The sequence below is a fragment of the Triturus cristatus genome, chromosome 5_2 (genome assembly GCF_964204655.1).
Source record: "Triturus cristatus chromosome 5_2, aTriCri1.1, whole genome shotgun sequence".
Taxonomy (NCBI): domain Eukaryota; kingdom Metazoa; phylum Chordata; class Amphibia; order Caudata; family Salamandridae; genus Triturus; species Triturus cristatus.
In genome coordinates, this window is record NC_140588.1 from 618,219,937 (window position 1) to 618,238,334 (window position 18,398).

Here is an 18,398-nt window from a genome sequence, read left to right on the forward strand (position 1 = left end):
ATAATGTGGGTTGGATTGAAATTGTTAGTTGTGGAATTATGTGGTGTGGTGTGCAGTGGAAATATGTGAATAGTAATGTGGTGTTGAGTGTACTGGAATTATGTGGAGTGGCATTTTGTGTTGTGGAGTGGTATGTTGGGGAGTTTAATTATATGGTGTGCTGTTGAGTTTTGTGGCATGATGTAGAATTCTGTGGTGTGGATTGGATGTACGTGGTGTTTAATTGTATTAAGTTTAAATATGTGGTTTGTTGAATTATGTGGTTTGGAATGGAAATGTATAGAGTTGAATTGTGTGCCACGGAAGTGTGTGGTGTTGAGTGAAATGATGCTAATTGGAATTATGTGGCACGGTGTGGATTGTATTTGTGTGGATTGTGTTACGAAGTTTAAAAATGATGAAACATAATTACAAAGAAAGGCGGCCTTTCATGTCGCACTAATTTTCAAAACCTTATAATAACATGTAAAGACTTGTCCGAATATCAAAATGAAAACATGCATAGTCAACCCCTAGTGACATTTTTGTCATTGAATTGTATTGGGGGGGGGGGGGGGCTTGAACAATGTGGTATGCTGCCTTGGTTGCTAATGGTCGTAGGGCTCTGCACATCTCTACTTGTAAACGCATTTTGCATAGGGAATCCCACAAACCACAGTGGACGTGCAGTACCTACTGAGCTCCCTCCAGGCATTTGCAAAGCCAATGGGTCTCAGCAATGCAAGATCTATTAGGTTTGGAGGTGGGAGATAGTGTGCATGCATCTAGAATGGAGGTGGATGATGGGTGGCGCTGCAGGGAAGAAGTGCAGGACTGCTATAGAGAAGAGTCTTGGTGCAAACTGCCATGAAGAAGAAATGACACAGGAAGGGAACTGCCATAGAGAAGAGTCGAAGGAACAGCAGCGAGGCACATGTTAGACGGATGTTATACTTGTTTTCTGGCAATCAAACTACTATGAATAATCTTGCTTCATTCCATCTGAGACTACCATCATGTGATCAAAAAAATCTAAGCATGGTTTGGAAAAGCAGTGTAAGTTTATTTATGTACGGTTTTAGTCAAAAACTCTACAGCATAAGGTAAAGTATGTGCCCATTTCAGTTATAGCCAAGGCCTTTTCGATATTACTAACATTTTATGTATAATGTACTTTAGTATAGGGCTTTCAGACAGACCTCTACATCCATTGGTCTGTCATTCACACTCTTTCACACTCTTTTCCACTCTCTACAGCATACAGCAATGGGTCACACTTGAGCCATTGGCTAACTTCACTATGAGTAGGAACATTCCGCTTTTTTTAGAAAAAGCACGCTCACAAAAGCTAGTTCCCTTCAGCGCCATGGACCAAGCAATGGGTGCTTTGTGAGACCCAAAAATATTTTTACCTTCAGACTTTTTTTATGTTAGAGTTTTGAAAAAAACAAAAGCAACATTGAGCAATCCAAAAGGCTAGTAGCCAGCACCAAACATAGTTTTTGCCAATGTTTGTTTGATCAGTCTGGTGCCATTTATTCAGTGAACTCGACAAACAGTGCCCTGAGGAGGATTCATCTTTTTACCCTGCTATAGGTCGTCAAAGCTATGAAATGGTCAACGCTCTGCAACTTTACCAATGCATACACAAACCTATAAACATATGTTCAGACGTTGAAACTCAAAAGCACTTGTTTATGATACATTGCGAAAAGAGGCGACATTCGGCACATGAGAAGAAATTTTGAATGCAGGATGCTTGAGGTCGGTGATCATGTTGTGCTTTTATAACATTAAAAAGAAACATGAAACCAGTATATGGAAATTATCTCACATATATCACCCAGGAAATGTAAACATAAAAGGGGGTGAAGCTTGGTATGTTTTCTGAGATGAGCAAAGGGGATGTTAGCAAACGCCGAGATAAGAGGTATCAGGCTTTAACACTCTCAAAAGAAGCTGTAAAGTGACACCGATGCAATAACGCAACCACACCCATGAAAGGGATGACATGATACATTTTTTCTTCTTCAGCTGAACTGCTGTCCACTCCCAGGGCCTCATCAGGATACTTGCTTTGATGGATGCACAGCCCTGCAAAGTTTAGGACCAGCTTCTGCAATTAGGGCAGAGCTGAATATGGGTGCTTTGTACAAGCATTAAACAAAGTAAACCAGTCTTTTTACCCAGTGCAAATTTCGTGTTTACTGGTCCCAAACAAATTTGACATTTGCGTGCTGGAATTTTGATCCCATATTTATGAACCTTAAACAAAACTACAGATCCCAAAAACAGTGGTGGGGGTACAAAGGGGAGTGTATTATATGGAGTTCAATAAGGTAGAAGGTATTTGCCCAGAATCCAAGAATGTTGAGCTGACGCCGAGAATAAACTTGGTTCCCCAGTTCTCAAGTTGACAGCTCTGGCCAAAAGTCACATGCTCTTCAGTTGCGAGGTAGAAAGGTGAGGGGTGTTTGACTAGATAACAGAAGGGCAGGGCAGTTATGAAGGCAAAGGGGAAGAGGGTTTTTATTGGGATTTAGTAGTGTTGGAAAATGGCACCATCTGTTTGCGTATGGGAGAAAAACACAATAATTTAAACGTTTAAGTCAATGATTGCCAACGGGAAGCACAGTGAGTATCGGCAACAAATGAAAACAAGACCTTTTGTAAAGAAGGATTTTAAACACATGCTTAAAAACAAAAGCTAAAAAGTGTGCTAGGTATTTGGATTAAGTCTCATAAGGTAAAAGCAAAAAATAAATACTATCTTCCGTCTCGCCGCTCAGCTACACATCTTCTCTGTCAACAGCAGGCAGCACCAATAAACAAGAAAAAGCTGAAACCTTCAACACCCAGCTGCTCCACACGAGGAGAGATGATAGATAACATACTACCCATTGGTGGAAATAAATAGGAAGTTCCTGACTTCAACAAGGCCATCCTTTAATTGAGCACGGAGTATCGCAATCAATGAAAACGAACGGCGAAGCAGAAGGCTGCATTGTGTCTGGTTCCAATTAAAATAAAATGTACTGAAATGACCATCCACGAACAAAGTAACACCATAAATTGATATGTTAACCAAAACACATTTATTAAAACAAGTTTTATGTACTAGAAAGCCTTTCCCCAACAACATCAATATTAGTGAATTAAAAGGTCCAACAGCATTTCTTTAAAAAATGTCTATATGAATGATTGTGTAGAACAATTCAAAAGACTTTCTTGCAGGGCTGGCTTACGCGCTGCTGAGTCTGGTGCGACAGTGTTTGTTGACACCCCCTTATCAACGGTGGAGGTGGTGACCACCTCTGTCACGGATTTCCTCACCAACACCACCTTTTAACAATCCTCCTTAAGGCTCAATAACCAATAACTTCAGATACATTTAATTAGTTATATAGCGCCACTCATACCAGTGTAGGGTGCCAGAGCACTTTGCATAACACACATACTACACAGAGAGCATCAATCATAGCTGTGTAAATCAGCATATAGGAAATGTTACATAAGACAGTGGACTACAGGGTTGTAGGAGTCACAAGTCATGCATACTGGCGAGCTGCATTGTCAAGAGTGCTTGTACAGATGTGTTTTTTTATGTTATAACCAACATGATTGTACAATGTTGTGCGTCAACCACACTTATGTTTTTCTCTGATACGCAATAAAAAAAAGAACACAAAAAAGGAGTGCTTGGGCTGGAGAACCACAAACTCAGAATTTAAAAGAAAGCAACATAGTTGGGGGTTCTCTTAAATAAAAATAATTGATTTCTACCCAGATTAACCCTTTTTACAACATTAATATATGCTCTAATCTATACTTTCCAGTGTGTGTGCAGTTCTTTGATGACAGTTATAAATTCCCTGTTCTGTATTAGGATTTTAACGTATAAGCTGCAAGTAACAAAAGGATCTCTCTCACACAAGCTGTATCCCCCTAACCTATTTACATTATATTCACTTTGTGATGTGCATGGTACACTTTCTTTGCAGCAGGCATATTTCCCCTCTGTGCTGCCTTACCATGAGTCAAAACTTCCACTAGACAATACTCTGATCTCTCCAGCGGGAACGTTAATCATTGGAGTTATCGTGACATTTTTATTGTTGACTGGAAATTGCTGAAGGGAAGGAACGCGACGGAGTGCTTTTAAAAGCAAAATAAACTTGCAACCACTGCCCCACTGGAAGTCAGTACCCAGTGCCGTGGCACCGGTCGCACTGCCCACGTTCTGGCCCTGCGTTCTTGTGCTGCATTTATTTGGTACATTAAAATGCACATTTATAGGGGACGTTCTTCCAGGAGAAGGAAACATTGTGGCCTCCGTCCTAAACCAACAAGGGGAGACTTTGAACTCCTCAGCCAGCAGCCAAGCACAGTACCAGGTGTTGCTAATGCACAGGTCCTCGAGGGGAGGAAAGAACACAAGCAGCATGCATATTAAAGTATAATTTGAAGCATTGGTAAAACAATGCATGTTTTTAAATAGTGGTTTAATGTTTTACATGTTTTGGATCTGCAGTAGCTAGAAGGCATGGCTGGCTGCTGCTGGCTTCAGAGCTGGTATCAAATCAATGCGAGAAAGGGAAGACCGGAAGGACAAGAGGAAGAAAGCCAGGGCCATTTCAAGGGACCCGTCGAAGAGGCAATGCCAGTTATAGCCCTGTGGGGCCCAGAGCTGCCATCGCAGTGTTTTTGTGCCTATTTTCCATTTTTCACTGGAAATATTGGTCTAAATAAACTGTGAGTTGCATTTTTGGTGTTTTTAAATGCAGGCTGGTGCGATCATGCTGATACAAACATTGTGCCGGCAGTCACCAAGCAGCAGATCATCCTCTTCCAGCAGTTCGTCTTTTCCAGCTATGGCCATGCAAGGAGGAAATTAAAGAGGGCAGAGTTAAAGACACAATATTAATTGCTGGCATTCCAAGCCAGCCTGGGAGCTGCCTTCGGGGAGAATACAAAAGAATGTCAGCCACATGGGAAGAACTGGAGAGACTAATGCTGCAATAAAGTGTAAGCAGCTACATGCCTGTACACCCACAGTGTAACTCGAGGTGGGAAAAATAATAAAATAGACCCTCCACGAACAGATAAACAGAACAAAGCGTAATGATATTGTACTTAGTCCCTTCTCCTCGGAGGAAAAAGGAGAGACAAAGAGGCTGGATGGGCCACTAGCAGGCAAGGATTTTTAAAGGACATTGAAACAAACAAATGAGAAGCAGGGGGTGACTTTGGGCCCACAGAGATGTACACAAGAGGTCGCACGCATAAGCTTGCCCTAAAAAGTGTACTAAATTGCCCACCCTGCTGTAGATCTCTGCCAATTGAGTGGTATTAGACCTGTCAACTTTGTTGTATTAGAAAAAGAGAGGAAACCCACTTCCAATACAAATCTCTATGCAAAGAGTCAAATAACAATAATAGTATTATTATAGAGTAACTTTATTCGATCTAAATAAATGGACCATAAAAGTATGATAAAAGAAAAACATTACAGTACAATTAATATTCAACAGTCTTTTATAGTACATTGTAAGAACAGCTCATAAATAAACACTATCAATAATAGTGACACAAAAATATAGAGTGAATCAAATGTCTTTATTTTTACAGTCATAATCACTGCTTTAGAACATGTAACTTATATATGATAATTTAACAAAAGAGAACAGTCTCCCCCAGACTAAAACTTATCACACTTGCAAACTTCAAACATACCACTCGTACCAAACACATCACCCAGTGACCCATTAAAACTATATTATACCATACTTCAATGACATATAACCAGTCTGAATCTAAAGAAAATGAATTATTCCAAGATACAATGCCTAATAAAGAGTTAATCATTTAATAGCCTGAAATCATTTACAGGTTTCTAGAAGGCATTTCTTTGTATAATTTGTGGTATGTATCCCCTTACAATTTATGTCCTGTGGTTATCTATACCATTTTGTAAATGATGTTCCATTGCCATGTCACAGAGGCAATCATGCAGGTGCCGACGAGCGTTTCCGTGTCAAGTGGCCAGCCGAGCTCACACCTTCTGCAGGGCACAATATAGATGTTCCAACTCAGAATAAAAGCAGGGGGAGAGAAAAATAGAGAGGCCAAAGTCCACGGTTCTCTAAGGATAAAGATGAAAGCATTAATAATTTTGCAAAAGAAAACGTTCTCGAAGTGGTTGTAGTTACCTCAAAAAATTACACCCAAGGAAAGGATGCACAGAGCAAGAATAACATGTGCAATATACTTACTGTTAGACTTTGCATCGTTGGCGTGGTTACCCCTGACTTTTTGCTTTTACCTCCTGTATTTTTGATGATGTGCTGGATTTTGGTTTTGCTGGCTTAAATGCTTGGGGCACTTTGCCACTGCTGAGCAGTGTCAACGTGCAAGTGCTCCCTGTGTAAATTGTTATTACAATTGGTTCTCCCCGATTGGCATATTTGATTCACTGGTAAGCCCCTAGTAAAGTGTACGGAGTATGCAGGGCCTGTAAATCAAGTGCTACTACTGAGCCTGCAGCACTGATTGTGCCACCACATGAGTAGCCCTGAAAAGGTATCTCAGACGGTTTGTTAACTGCCATGTCGACCTGACAAGTGCACCCACTTGCCAGGCCCTAACCTTCCCCTTTCTTACATGTAAGCCACCCCTATGGTAGGCCCAAGGTGTTTTTTGTGTGTGTCCTTCCTTCCTTCCTTCCTTCCTTCCTTCCTTCCTTCCTTCCTTCCTTCCTTCCTTCCTTCCTTCCTTCCTTCCTTCCTGTGAAATACTGTCAATTTTGTTTTTCCCTACTGAAAGGCTATCTGTCTCATAGGATGGAATCGGAAATACTTTAATACTTTGACAAGTATAACTTCCCATTGGGACAAGCTAGAGAAATAAATTTTAGGCTCTCTGAACTCAGAATGTAATAACGCATCTTTTAATAAATATGGTTTATAAATTGTGTGTTTAGAAAATAGCACTTTTATAAAGTAGGCATTTTTTTGTTTAACTATTCTGTGTGCCTTTGCCTGTTTGTGGATTGACTGTCTGGTTTTGGAGTGACAGGGGCTGGGGATGTGAATTCATTGTAGACAGCCACTGCAGGGCTCTTCCTGGATGACTCCGAGCTGAGCTGAATAGACCGTGGCTGGATTTAGAGTAGTGGGAGGAGATTTCCTTGCACCTGAATAGGGCCGGACTCCACCCCTGTGGTCGTACTGCACCAGTGAGGACAGAACTGTTTGGCCTGGACTCAGAGACCCTTGCACAAAGAGAACAAAGACAACATGGGGTATTAATAGTAGATCTTAAACCCCAGAACCTTCGATCACTTCTGGACTCAAGAGGAACCTTTGCCAAGGAGAAGAGCTGAAGAGCTGTGAGCAGGAGTACTGCCCCTTTTCTGTGTGGGGTTGGCCTGCAGTTGCTGTTTCTGTCAAGGAAAGGATAGAGACTGGAATTTTGCTGTGAACCTGCTTGAAAGAAGGTTTCCAAGGGCCTGTGTGTGCTGACCACCTGTTCTGAAGTCTCAGGGACACAAATACTTCACGCCCCTTCACCTCCCAGCTCCCCTGAACTCTGTTGCTGAGAGTTCTGACCTGCCAGAGGGTGCCATGCTCTTCATGGAGCTGTTTTTTTGACGCAGCACCGCTATGCGAGATGAATCTCCACACATCGCTGTGCCGTTGTAGAAGCAACACAGCACCTGTCGTGGCTGCAAGAGCTGACGCACCAAGGGATCACGGCTGAAGAAACCAACGCAGCGCCACTCGACGCTGCCGCATAGATCAGCAACGCATCCCGGATTTCCGCGAATTGCACCTGTGCGGCAAGTTTTCCCGACGCATCACCCGCGGACCAGAATCGTCTTGGAGTTGACGCATCACTTCCCACTACAGACCAGATTCGACGCATCACTTCTGTGTGCAGCAGAACTGTTTCATCTCCTCCCCAAGGTCTCATGAACTGACACATCTCTTTCTTTTTGATGCTTCCCATCTCTGCGGCAGTTTGTCCTTGTGAATTTTAACACATCTATAGGTACTTTGTGAGAAATCACGCATCCATAATTTTCTATGGACCAAGTTGCTTGAAACCTCACATTCTTATTACATGTATGTTGGATTTTTGTTGTTTTGGTCATGTTGAATTTACATAAAGATACTTTATTTTTCTAAACTGGTGTGGTGTCCTTTTTTGTAGTGTTATCACTATATTGCTGTGGTTTTCGAGTACAAATATTTTACACATTGCCTTTGGGATAAGTCTGTCTGCTTGTGCCAAGCTACCCAGGTGGTGAGCTGGGGTTATCTAAAGTGTGTATCCCCCTTACCTTGACTAGAACCAAGGGTCCCTATTTCGAAAAAGGTACCTACCTCCGTCAACTAGAGACTCCCATTTCTAACACTTACCTTGACTTGCACCTATGTTCCTACTTTGAAAAGTGCACCAAACCAAGGAGAATATAATTGACATATTTAACCATCACCAATAATCATGACAAACAGTGCAACCTATCACCACCCAAAATCAGTGTAGTTCACCTTAGGCTCATATTTCCAAAATTCACAAAGGCTCATTATACTCCTGGGATTAATGAAATAGAGATGTATAGATATGAACCTTAGCTGACCGGGAAGGTCACACAGCTGGATGGATACAATATAGATAGAATCAACCTTTCCATACTGGTCCCAGGACTTCCCACAAATTCCTACCAAAGCTAGTCAGTGAAGAATGGATCAGAGAGTAAAACTATTCTAAACCTAAAAGACAGGGAAAGTAACACACAAAACCTATATGATGACAAAGTTGTACCTATAGAGACGTGTTACAATTACCTTCTCTATAGTTAAACGTGAATGTAATCCTCCCGGGCCGCACGATAATAGGATAAAAATCGATCCCAACTAGACAAAAGTCAAAGAATGAACCCCATATGTGAATCCCCTAAGCGTGAAACGCACTGAGAAAAAAACCATGTCTCTAGCATCGAGGCTAGAAGCGTCCTTAGTTGCCAAGACACAAAGCGGATAATAAAAGTGTCTGTACGTCCCGGATGCGCATAAGAGCGGATAGAAGAAGCCAGTTGTCTATTTACCTGGGAGAACGGTCCAAAACTGGAGTGTCCAAACAGATCAACGCCTCTGATTTCACTCGTAGCATTGTTGCCTATGTATTTTGCATTGATTCAGTTCGCAGGTTCCTTCTGTTCAGATTCTTTCGACAAAAGCTTCGGTCGCAGGCTCGCCTTTGGTTCAGATTGCTACGAGTGAAATCATTGTTGAAAAATAATGCAACAATGAAGCCGTGACGCGTCTTACCACATCACACACATCGAACAAATATATGGCAACAAAGTTACGAGTGGAACCATCGATGAAGAACAATGCAACAATGAAGCTACGCTACGTCTAAACCACATTGGGTGCGCTGACAAGCTATAAATCTGCAAATCTGCATTCTATGTACTGTGTACATCGAATGCTTCAGTAAGAAAAACGCATTTCCAGCAGACATACCAAACATTCTTTTTACTCTCAACCACACTAGAGACAGACGGAACATACACCATAAAGGGCATATCATCAAGGGGCCGCGATAAAATTATCGCCTCTTTAGCGTCCATTTTCGGGCGAAAGCGGCGATAATTTTATCGCTCTATTAGCAAGGACACGCTAGCGGTGTCTCCTTGCCTTAGCGCCCGGCTTCTTTCCCCCTAGCCTTGCATCGCTAATGAGATGCAAGGTAAGCGTGCCACGTAAATCTGCATTGTAAAATATCACTAACGGGCCTTTGCGATATTTACAACGTGGCCCTCAGGATTTTAGCAGACGTTAGTTTTTGGCGAAAACCGTGGTTTTCGCCAAAAACTAACATCTGCTAAAATGCTGACTTAGCTATACTTACCATTGGGGGTGGATTATGGTGATACAACCACAGGGTCATATCAGCAAGGTTATCGCCGTTTTCCATGGAACATCGCTGGAAAACCAGCGATGTTCCATGGAAAACCCCGCTATGGCTGGAAAATTATCGCCATTGCGCTAAGCATTGTTAATACAGCGCTAGCATGGCAATAATTTCCAGCAATAGCCGGCGGTAATAAATCTCACACTAAGAGCGGCCAGTGATAATTATCGCTGCCGCTTGATAATATGCCCCTAAGAGAGTTGTACCCAGCCTTGGTCCCGAGGAGACCCCAAAACCACGGGGCTCGAAACGCATCGACCTATACGCATAATGGAGCTGTTTTACTTTGCAACAACATTAAGGCAACCTTTAAGTAATAGTAGGTGCCTTGTTCTTTGGTTTAAATAATTAGTTGCCACAACCACTTGTTTGCTTTAAATTCAGGCGCTTGGACAACTGGGACACAATAGCAAATTCCTCTTGTTGAAAACTGGGGACTGATGCATTGTATTTGTGGTATAATGAAAAACTGTTTATGTATGTACAAGTATTGTTTTTGATTTCTAACTTAAGTGTGGGCCAAAAAAAGCTCATACAACCTTTGGTTATGTTATCCAAAGTTTATGATTGGTTGAATGCAAAATTAATTCAAACAAATTTATAAGCTATTATGTTTAGGACAACATGATCAAGCTACTTATATTTCTTGATCACCAAGAATTAAACTACAGTGTTTGTCAAATAATTATCTGTCAAGGTATGCTGTAGTATGCTGAAAGTGCACCAACCTTGCTGATTAAACAGACCCAACCCCCTAATATAGAATTTTAGAAAGTTGGCATTTTCTTGTCCTATCTATTTGGTGCCTGCAACCTCTGCTGGATCACATGACAAGGTATAACTGGCAGTTGGCCTTTGCGTATTGATCCATGACAGCGAGACAAAGGGGGATAGGTGTTGGCAGGAAGGATCACCTCTGTCTTGATGAGGGGGAGGAAATGTCACCTAACACACTTGCACATCACAAAGGCTGTACCTGAGCACACTCGCAAATGGTTCGACACAAGTCTTTTGTGCCCCCAGACAAGCTGTGGCAAGGGCAGGGAGGCAAGAAATTCCAAACACCTGTGGGAGTGGAAACCTCCAGAACCTTCTCATATTTTAAAGCTGGCCCCAAGTATAAATGTTGGGCCCTCAGGCTCAACTCTTCAGTACACCTCTGGAAGGCTCAGAAAGACTGCTGTGCTGCTCTGATGCAAGCAGGGTTACATCTCAGCTGCCCTGCTGCCTGACTGGAAAGGACTAGACCTGTATCTTGGACCCAGGACCACCAGGGTGAATCAAAGGGCTAGTTGTTGGACTCCTGATCAAAGCCCCAGGTACAGAAAAGGCTACAACATCCTTGAACCCAGCATTTGGACTGCTGTGAGTCTTGCCCTCAAGTGGTGCCACCCCTGTCCTGGACTCTTGGAAATGGGCCTGATGGTGCTCATGGGCAGAACTGACGCAGCACAGGCAATCTCCTTGCAGCTCGCCATTGGAACCGTATTTGTGTGACATATCCCACGATGCAGGATCTAGCATCACAAGCCCCGTTGACGGGTCCATCTGAACCACTGCTGTGTGATGCATCCTCGCCACAGGACCTTGCATCGCCACCTGCAACTCATCGGAAACACCGCTGCATGACACATCCTCAACGTGGAATCTCGCAATGCTCTGCAACAAATATTTAAGGCACTTCTTTCAGCAGGCCTAACTTGATCTCTTTATTGGACCTGCACTCAATCGTGGGCGGCTTGAACTTGTGACTTTGCCATGGTCTGGGTCGACCAGATAACCACAGTTGCCCTTTTGTGCTTTTAGTACGATTTCACGTAATTAAAAAAAAAATGCATATGTCCAGTTCTACTGGTTACATTTTTGTCGCACTAGTCTCAAATAATTTATAAAATTTTACTCTTTTTTTTCTAAATTAGTGTATGAATTTTCTTGTGTTGTATTTTCACTTTATTACTGTTTGAATTGCTGCATAGATACTTTACACATTGCCTCTAAGTTAAGTCTGACTGATTTGTGCGAAATCAGAGAGTTAACCAGAAGTTAATTTTTAGTTTGCTTCTGACTTCACCCTGACCCAAATTGTGTTTGCTGCTTGAGTAGGGTTTAACCCCCCCAACCAGTAACCCAATTTTCTACAAATGGCTAGAGTTGTTTAGTCAGATAAGGGATAATATCCCATTGGCTGTTTGGAGTCCGAGTAAATGTCTCACACTCTGGGATCTGTATACATTTGGGGTGGGCGTGGGCCAGCTCCTACAATTGTTAAAGTGGCACGCACAGCGAGGGAGGTGTGGACTGGCTTACTAGCTAACCTAGAGACACCCTTTACTGTGTAGCTGCTCCTAAGGGGTGGAGGAGGAAGGGGACATGTCTTATACATTTACAAGGCATTCAGAAATGACAGCTCACCAGTAGTAATGCAAGCTAGACTAGCCCAGGACAGGGACTTACAGACCCCCCCCCCCCCCCCCCGACAGCTGCTGACAGGGCGAGGGCCTGCATGCAGGCGCAGGCGGTTGCAAGTAATGGAGTATTCAAGTTAACCCATTTTAACTACCTCCACCGCATGTAACTTGCACCTGTTAGATTGAAGAGAATATACCCAAATAGAACTTCGAACTGCCAGAAATGTGGTGAGTGAGAAGCCACAAATGACATGGACATGTGGGAACTATTGGAATATTGGAAAGAGGTGGTATCGCGATGTAACCTGGTGGTATCGCGATGTAACCTGGTGATGGGCATTAGGCTGGAGACTTCAGTACAACATTGCCTGCTGAGTGTTATATCTCAGCCTGAACTGCATCATTAATTTGCAACATTGGATCTGCTTCTGGCAAAGCACTGTATAACTGTTTGCTGGTTGTCTAACATGGGGTGGGGGGGGGGGGGCACTGTGATGAAATGGAATATAGATATAGTGGAGTGGGCCATGGTGGAGGAGGTACACTTGAGAGCCATCAGGACAGATGAGAAAGCTGAGGACTTGTGTGTATGGGGGGGGGGGATAGGGAGACATGTAACTTGGTTGATTATCATGTAGAGGAAGAGGTGTATGGTATACAACACTGGGCTCTGCACTAATTGATTGATGGGATGTAGGACTGTGTTACTGGCCTCCTTCTTCCCGCCCCCATCGAGGGAATAATGATGAGTTGCGCTGCGTCAAATGGAGACGGCAGGAAAGTGCCATATTTACTATGATATGGTGCATTCCTGCTCTCTCCCACTATGTACTGCCTAGCGCCAATGTAGGCAGGATTGTTTGTGTGCAGGAATGGACACCTTCCTGCACAAAAACAATCCTTGGAGGCGTTTTCATCTTTTGAAGTGTGCTGCAGAATGCACCTCTGCGCCCCCTTGTTGCGCCTCTATCGGGAAGGCGTACAGTTTTCACACATTCCCAGGTTTACTACTCTTAGTAAATCTGGGAATGCTGCAAAAAGCATGGGTGGGTGCATGGGAACACCCACTCTCCACCCATGTCATGCTTTCCCAGTGCAGAGTAACACAAGGTTTACCAGGCCACGTGGGACCATTCAAGGTGGTTTTATGTGGCTTGGTAAATCTGACTTAAGGATTGTGTTGCCCTTGTGTCGCCTTGCGTGACTTGATAAATCTGGCTCTAGGTTTTTAAGAACAAATGCAGAAAATGAGGGCAGGAGAAAGCTCTGCAGGAGAGTTAATGGGAAATGTGCCAAAGGTGGATTATTTTGTTGAGAGATTATATAGCATATGTTTCAGCTTTGGGAAATTTTGATGTTCAGGGCCAGATATTTGGAGTTCTTAATCCGTAGTGACAACGGGCAAAAAACTCGTTTGTGCCCTTTCCGGGGTGGTAAACGAGGCACAGCAGCTCATACTTCGAGAGCATTAGGCAGTGCTGACATTAAATACTCTGACTTTGAGAGAGAAGCCGCGGTCTCTCGGTGGACCTCCTCACGCATAGGAAATACTGATTAGCATTCAATTCGATTACACGTCAATCATGACTATGTTGACTACTAAGAGATTGACAGGTGTCCCCATGATTGCACTGTGGATAGAGGACCTGCTGAACTTCAATTCTGTGGTTGAATATGTGCGTTTATGGAACTGTTTGGTGGACTGCTTTTCATGCGTCTCAATGATGTGATGGGAGATGGCAGGATTGAATCTGAGCATGAAGAAGTTATGACAGTGGATGTTCATACTGCACTAAATAAGCACATGTGGATGGAGATTTATTGTAAGGATATTGAACCTACCATGTAAAGTGTAAATAGCTGATGGTTGACTAGCAAGGGTGAAACTGATTCTAGGCATATGGAGTGTGCAGTATGGAGAACTGTTTATTCTAACAAGGGCATTTTCTGAAAAGATAGTTGATATAGTTCTGAGGAGCACCTGGTAGGAAGATCGACCAAGCGTACAAGGAGAGATAGATTTAGGAGATCCCATGCTGACAGTGGGGTTGAGCAATTGATGAGGCATGGTTCATAAAATGGAGAGACCCCATATTCTGCAGCCCCAGTACAATTGCCTATTTCGTAATTAAGTTAAAAATAGTTGGGTTATTTACATACATCTTGAGAGTGGGTAGAGCCCTCCAGAAGGGAAAGGAAGTCCAAATCTCACCATATGATCAACCCCCCTCCTTACATGTCCTATACCATCCTCTTTTTAAATAAACCCAAACGAGGCGAGAACTTTAGCTGACAGACTGCATAGTTACGGGAAACAGCCTTTACTCTGAAATTTCTACTTCGTATTATTTTAAATACATTTTTTACATTGTAAAGATTGTTGGCACGCAAGTCTTTACAATGCAAGACAAAAACACGCATTGGAGGGTAATTAAATAAAGGGGTTTGGGGGTCTTCCCACCCAAAATTATAAAATGTTCAAATAGTACCATACGTGTAAAGGACAAAGGCAATTAATTAAATATATTAAGATTTAGGGCCATATGTAGGAAGCCAAATACCGGTCGGTAACGGCCGAAATTCGGTAAATATCCCGTTACCGACCGGTATTGAGGCACTTGAGATGTAGGTGGCTGATTTCTGGATTCGGTATTTACCGAATCGGAATTTTAAGAAATCGGTAAAATACCGATTCGGTAAATACCGAATCCAGAAATGCTATGTAGGGGGCACTCAAGTGAGTGCATTATTGGTGTCTGGATTCGTTATTTACCACCAACTACAAGTTGATGGTAAATGACGAATACCTTTAAAAAAGCATTTTTGTGCAATTTGTGAAGTGCCATGTGGCAGACATACATGTCCTTAGGGCATGTATGTGCGCCACATGTGCACACATGCACGAATCAGGGGTGCAACAGGGTGTCAATGTGACACCCTGCCACCCATGATAATGCCTCCCCTATTACCGATTCGGTATTTACCGAATCGATAATAGTAACTGGCTTCCCATTCATTCCTATGGGCCTCCAGGCCCATAGGAATGAATGGGAAGGGATGCATTATTACCGATTCGGTAAATACCGATTCATAAATACCGATATTTACCGAATCGGTAATGATTACCGAATAATTACCTACATACTATTTACCGATTCATAAATACCGAATCTGTAAAATTCGGTATTTATGAATCGGTAAATGTTATGTTACCTACATATGGCCCTTAATGTATAATTTGTGAACAGTAGGTGTCCGTGTTCGACTGTAACAGGATTTTTAAGGAACAGTAAGCGTGGTAAAAGTATGCTTGGTAGTGGAATGCGTGGTGAAGGTGTTTCTATGCAAATGCGTGGCAGTGGTATGCGTTGTAAAATCGTCGATGTAAAGATGTACATGGTGAAGTAAGGCGTGGTACTGTCATACAACCCATAGTGACTAACACCGAACACCTGATTAACCAAACCTTGTATTTACTGCAGTATTTACTTCTTAGGAACTGCTCTAAAGTGACTACACAAAACAATTCCACATCTTGGACTTGATCACGCTATTTTTCTTGACTAATGTTCTTATGTCTTCCCAACTCTGATCTCTCACCTTAATTATTATTTTTAGATACTTATACAAAACCACATTTGTGTTTCAATACTAGTCTTTGATTAAATATATTATTTCAGGTAAAGCTAAAAAAGAATGTAATTATATTTTTAATGTTGCCTCTGAGACCTCCACGGACCAGAAATTTTGTACACATATGGTTTTAAATCCTTCTATTTTCCTCATGTGCGTTCATGCTTGCTTTGTTCATTGCACGCTTCAAACCACTGGTTGTCAAAATATATATTCAAAAATCTTTTCCTTGTTGCTTACTGTAAATACTAACTTGTGATAATTCAGTCTTGAGAAAACCCTGTGAGGACAAGTACAAGAAAGTCCAGAGAAAGCCCTAGATTATTACACCACAAAGGGCAAAACACAAGGGGCCTCATTTACAATATTTTCCATTGGGCAGTGCCGCGAACCATCTTGCTCTGCTGCCCTACAGCAAAAGAAAAGGGCTTGAATGAACTGTATCTATCAGATACGAAACATTTCCATCCTCTTACCTTGTGCTGGCGCACAATTAACTGCCATGCTCCAATGCAGGCACCCTTGTGCAAGCGGAGGCATAGCTAGGCCTTTTGCAGCCTGTGGCAGCCCCTGCATTTTCTGCCTCTAGCGGGCAAATTTAAAAGGATGGGGTGCTGGTGATTCCCATGCGATGGCTGCAAATAAGAGCGGGGGAGAGGCTGCCGCCCCCAAAACTCGTGCCGACCGGGGCGAACCGCCCCTGCCCCCTCCTTGCTATGCCACTGAGTGCAAGGGTGTCTGCACTGTAAGTATGTTTGTTTTTGTCCAGGAAGACACCTTACTTCACAAAAACAATCAATGGAGGCAATTCTCTCTCTATATATATGCTGCTGAATGAAACACACATAGAAAGAGGAACAAACGAGGAGAAATAACATTATTTCTCCTCGTTTGTTCCTCTTTCTTTCTCCTCGTTGCACATCCCCTACTGCTTTTGACGCATTCCCAGGTTTACAACTTGCGGCAAATCTGAGAATGTGTCAAATGCCATGGGTATTCTGTGGGAACACACACCGTAATGCCCATGGAACTCCTCCCCATCATAGTGTGAGGCAACGCAACCACTTGCGCTTATCTACAAGGCCATGAAAAGCCCCGCAAGGTGGCTTTACGAGGTCTTATAGATATGGCTAAGCCCTGTGTGCCACTGGAACATCACAAAAAGTGACATTCTGGCGATGCACAGGGCTTGTAAAAGAGCCCCGAGGTGTTTTTTATTGGGCAAGAGTGTGACGTTAGAGCCAGAGCTGCCCACTTTGGAACTGGGCAATCAGATTTGAGTCCAGCATCGGCTCAACGTTGTGATTCTGGCTAAAATCACTTGCTCTTCCTGTGCATAATTAGGATTCTTACCTTGCGTAATGTAACTGGTGCTCAGGTAAAGCGCTCCAAATGTCCTTGATCCGAGTTTGTGCTATAGAAAACTGTAACAATGAAACAAGCAAAGGCAATATGTCTTGCTTATACCAGAGCAATTGGCTTGGGTAATATGGTGTTGCCATGTTGCACACCAGTATGGCTGCTGTTCTGAATGGCTATAAATTAGTGCCATGGAGTGTCCTAGAGTGGAGTGTGGGGAGGCGAGTGTCATAGACTGGATTTGTTTAAGTAGAGATATGTAGAGTGGAGTAGGGGGGAGTAGAGTGTCATAGAGTTGAGTAGAGGGGAGCAGAGTTCAGTGGCTGAGAGTGTCGCAGAGTGTGGTGTCATAGTATGCAGTCTCCTAGAATGGGGTGTAATAGAGTGGAGTGGATTGGGTTGGTGTTGGTGGACTGGATGGGGTGGATTGGATTGGATTGGATTGGGGTAGAGTGGGCTGGATTGAAGTAGGTGGACTGGATTGAAGTTGGTGGACTGGATGGGAATATTGGATTGGAGTGGGTTGGATTGAAATGGGGTGAGGTGGATTGAAATGGGGTGAGGTGGATTGGATTGTTGTGGATTGGATTGGTGTGGAGTGGGGTGGATTAGATTAGTTTGGGTGGATTAGATTGGTTTAGGTGGATTAGATTGGTTTGGTGTGGGGCGGGGTGGATTGGATTGGAGTGGGGTGGGTTGGACTGGAGTTCGTGGGGTGGATTGGATTGGAGTAGAGTGGGGTGGATTGGAGCAGAGTGGGGGATTGGACTACAGTGGAGTGGGGTGGGGATTAGAGTGGATGGACTGCATGGGGTGTATTAAATTGGAGTGGGGTGGATTGGATTGGACTGAGGTAGACTGGAGCTGGGTGTAGTGGGGTGAATTAGATTGGCATGAATTGGAATGGCATGGGGTGGGCTGGATTGGAGTGGTATAGATTCGTTTGCAGTGGGATGGATTGCATTGAGGTGGATTGAATTGGGGTGGGTTGGGCTGAATTGGAGTGGGGTAGATTGGATTTAGCTGGATTGGGATGGA